This window comes from Sesamum indicum, linkage group LG11 (genome assembly GCF_026168435.1).
Source record: "Sesamum indicum cultivar Baizhima isolate 11 linkage group LG11, ASM2616843v1, whole genome shotgun sequence".
Lineage (NCBI taxonomy): Eukaryota > Viridiplantae > Streptophyta > Magnoliopsida > Lamiales > Pedaliaceae > Sesamum > Sesamum indicum.
The window spans coordinates 1688657-1693744 of record NC_142667.1 but is presented as its reverse complement, the minus strand read 5'-3'; positions in this window follow the sequence as shown (position 1 = coordinate 1693744).

Sequence of the window (5088 nt, the reverse complement as noted above, 5' to 3'; positions counted from 1 at the left end):
TCACCAACTCTATAGGGGTATCCTAAGTACTGTCTATAAAACATGGTTGACAGCAACACTAACTTGGAACTAGCTACATATTGGTCTTGATGTAGTAAAAATTTATTGCACATTGAAACTCATAGCTCTTGGCATTGGCTTTCCGTAGCAATGTTGGTTCAATGTTTAGTTATTCTTTTTGCATTCCTCACTTATTCCTAACTAGTGTACAATATTCTTTCTTAAATTCACTCTTAAAAAACATGCTCTACCGTATAATTTTATTACTTGTCCCTATACTCTAGCTAGCTAGATAGGTCTAGCAGAGCCGTAGCAGGTCTGGTATAGACAGTCGACGACCCCTCCCACCTAGAAAAATACGAGCGAAATTTTACGTTCGGTTCTTCATTTTAGATTTATTACAATTAATTTTGCTCCGAACTTAGAGAGCTAATACTTTATTTGGAAACAATGATTTATTTACTATGTTAATAAAACATTGGCTATTTAAACAAAGTTATATGGTCTATAAAGATCTCAAAATATGGTCCACCGTATAATTTTAGTGTATGCCTCTATTCTCTATATAGACAGGTCTAGACAGAGCACTATTGTTAAGCTCGTACGGGCAATTGATGACCCTTCCCAGCTGTTATGGAGGAAAACATGAACATAATTTTATGTTAGATTCCTTATTTTAGGTTTATTACAATCAATATTGCTCACCCATCATTCAAGAACTTAGAGAAATAACACTTTCGAAAAAAAATTTTATATTTATTCTGTTGGAATAAAGTATGTGTGATTATTATACAGAGTCATATTGTCTATACAGATATCAAAATATGGTCCACGATATAATTTTAATGCATGTCCACTATAGTCTTTCTAGGTCTAGACGGATCACTATATATTCTAGAGCTGGAAAGGGCAGCCACCGACCCCTCCCACTTATTTTTTAGAAAAATATGAACAAAAATTTTACATTTGATTCTTTATTTTAGGTTTATTACGATTAATTTGGCTCCCCCATCATTCAAGAATTTAGAGAAATAACACTTTAGTTGGAAACAAAATGCTTATATTTTCTCTGTTGGAATAAAGTATGTGTAATTTAGATAGTCATATGGCTATAGAGATCTCCAAAAGAGGTCAACCATATAATTTGAATGCATGTATGGTTTTCGCAAGTCTAAGTGGTGCACTATTCTTGAGCTGGTACGGACAATTGACGACTCCTCCACTTGTTTTGAAGGAAAGCACAAACAAAAGTTTATGTTTGATTCCTAACTTTAGGTTTATTATGCCCTATTTTGCTCCCCCATCATTCGAGAACTTAGAGAAATAGCGCTTTATTCGGGAAAAATTACTTATATTTACTTTGTTATAATAAAATATGTGTAAGTTAGACAGAGTCACGTGGACTATACAAATATTGGATTAACATATAATTGAATGCTTGTCCCTATGGTCCTATGCAGGTCTACACGAAGCACTATTCTCGAGCTGGTACAGACAATCGACGATTCCTCATACTTTTTTTTTGTGGGGAAAATGAAAAATATTTTACTTTTGATTTCTTATTTTAGGTTTATTACGATGAATTTGCTACCCCATCATTAGAGAACTTAAAGAAATTGTACTTTATTTGGGAAAAATGCTTATATTTACTCAATTGGAATAAAATGTGTAATTTAGACAGAGTCATGTGGTCTGTACAAATTTCAAAATATCGACTATCATATAATTTTAATGCACGGCGCTATACTATGCAGGTCTAGACGAAGCCTTATTCCCCAGCTAGTACAGACTATCGACGCCCCTTTCTTTGTTTCAGAGAAAAACACGAGATTTTTTCATTTGATTTGAGATTTTGAGTTTATGATGAGCAATTTCGCTTGCTGATACCTCAAGACCTTTGGGAAATGGTTCTTTTTTAGGGTTAATTAGACCTCTTCTGAAAATGCAAAATATATTTTTTTTAAAGAAGTTTTAAAAATTACACTTACTATCTTCCAAAAATTCATTGTTTACACCTAACTCCTTTTTGTTAGGGTTTGTATGAAAAATACTGAATTAGCAAAAAAAAAGTTACATAATTAATTTTAATTTTACATTCATTTAACATTCCCATGTAATAAATTTGCACGTAAGAGGGAAAAAAATATAATGATGTTTGTTGGCCTCACTCCACACATACACACACACACACACACATATATATATATATATATATATATTACATTTATCTCTTATAAGCACAAAAATATACATGTAAATACAAAATGAGGACAATTGAAAAAGTTATATGCTTTCTTCATTTAAACCCTAGTGGAGGGGTCAAGTATACATGAAATTTTTTTAGAGAGGGTGTAAATATAATTTTAAAATTTTTCTTGAAAGAAAGTGTAATATTATATTTTTAAAGGAGTCTAAATATAATTAATTCTTTTCTTTTGAAAAAGAAAAATAATAATTATTATAGTTCCCAATCCAAATTCAAAATAAAAAAAAAATCAAAAGTGCCACCGTTCTAGATAGTCACAGAACCAAAATTATTTTCTCGATCAGGAATAACTTGCGTAATTTTGATTGACTATATAAGACAAAGGTAAGTCGGCTTGTGTCTTTAAAATAAAAGGTAAATTACAATATACTCTCATAAAGTTTATCATAATTATAAATACTTCTCGTTGTTTGAAAAATTATAAATATCTTCTAAAATTAATATTTGGGCAACAAATACCTTCTGTAATAAGTTATTATGGTGGATATTTATTAGACGATTGTTAATTCTAATGAGATATTTATAATTTTTTAATAACAAAAATATAATTATAATTATAACAAAATTTTAAAGAAATCAATTGTAATTTACCTTTAAAATAAAAAAAATTGAGATGAATCCACCACTTCGATGAAACACGACTTTTGGGTATTTTACCGACAATCGAGACAAGGAGTGAGAGTAACAACATATACATCCCAATTAAACTCAAAACTAGACTACACACCAACACCATCATCATACGTTGGTCCCCCCCCCTACCCCCACCCCCATTCCCCCCCCTCCCCCCCTCTGATGAGAGTACAATTAGGGCATCTCTCCTTTGTTGAAACGTGAAAAGCTCAGCTGATAAAGAAAGGATTGGTGAGAAATGGAAAAGGGGCAATTAACACTCCCACTTGGACCATTGAAAACTTTCTTTTAAAGGAAAGCCCTAACCACCACCACCACCCCACCCTACCCATTAGCCCACTATACATACATCATAACTATGGCTTCTCATCCTCCTCCACTTTATTTAATGGAACCCAACCCCCCCCCCACCCCACCCCTCATCCATCCATCCATCCATCCATCCATACACATATACATACAAATGTCTCTCTGTATATGATAAAATTTTGATCGATTTTTCAACTCGTTATGATTATTCTAATTGAAGGAACTTACCTGTACACGAGATATTTTTTTTTCATTAAAGATTGTTGAAATATCGATCCACTTGATCACTATAAACATCATTAACTCAGTAACACATTCAGCAACTCGGTCGTTATAGCTCCATCAATGCGTTAGGAATAAATCTTGTCTCCATTGGATCAAACCTTATAGGAAAAAATGCAATTTTTATTCTGTAACTATAGGGGGTGACAATTTTTGTCATCTCTGATTTTGAATTTGGAAGTGAGGACTATAATTATAACTTATAAAAAAAAATCACATTTTAGTCTAGGCGTCGCCCAAAAATCCTAAATTCACCTGAAATTGGCAAATCTTTGAAACGCGACATCTTTAACAATTTAGCTGATATGTCATTTTTGCCCCTATTGACGTTTGGACCAAATGTGCCATCCCCTACCGTTATAATATCAAAATTGCATATTTTCTTAATGATCATCATGGTATGTCAGCAAAAGTTGACAGAAAAATTAAAAAGCCCCAAATAAACTAGGAAATGTGTAAAACATGTAATAATTTCCTGTAAAATTATCTTTTTTCAGTGAGATTTACACTAAATGTATTATTTTTTTTAAGTACAGTCCTAAAATTACAACTTTGAGATAAGACAGGACTAAAATATTGTACGACCATAATATAATAAGTAGACCAAAATTGCATTCTTCCCAAATTACAAGTTGGATGTCACCAACCTGTAATACACTCTGCGCAGTAACTGTAGCCCCACCAACAAATTGGGAATTAAGTCCAGTTTTCAAAATCAAGAATTATAAGCAGGTGACTGTAAGTTCAAAACGCACTGCCAGCCCACATAAAGCGACGAGCTCTACGTCCTTAACAAGATCGAACACATGATATTCAAGTGAAAAAATCAATAGATCAGTGTGAAATTGATGGTATATATATATATATATGTGTATGTATATAAAAGATGAAGATGTGTATGGTGTATGATAATGTGTTAGTTTGAAATTGGACAGGTGAGCATTTCTATTTGTTGACTGTTTACTATTTGAACTTTATTTCCTATTTGCACCTCTTTGTAGTAAATTTCAGTTAGGAGATGAGCGTAGTTTATGGAGTTTCCATAAGGTAGAAAAAAGGGTGTACATAGTTATGCCAATTATGTTAATCTTAAATTCACCTTTTCTGCAACTTGCATGTGCCTCTGTACTCCAAACTCATCCTCTCTATATTTAGTTATCAATACATACATATATATATATATATTCATAACTTGTGTACAAAATCTAATTAATTAATCAATTAATAATTATTATAGGGTTTTTTTTTATTTTGGAAAAAAATACAAGCAATTCCGTGTTATGTATATTTATGAAAAAAATAATAATAATAACATACTACGTACCTTCTTATTTTTGTTAACAAATTACAAGACTAACATAACCAAATGATTGTAATTATATGACTAAAAGTATGATCAAAGTTCTGCAATTTAATTACTAAATTTTTAGAAGTAGTCTCAATATTTTGAAAAAGGGTAAATTATGATATTTGCCATAATTACGAATATATATCCCCTTATTGTTTGAAAAAATATAGTCTCTGGTGTTTGATAAAATTATGCAATCCTTTTATGGAGGTATGAAATTGTCAACTTTGCCCTTATTGTAATTTTTTTA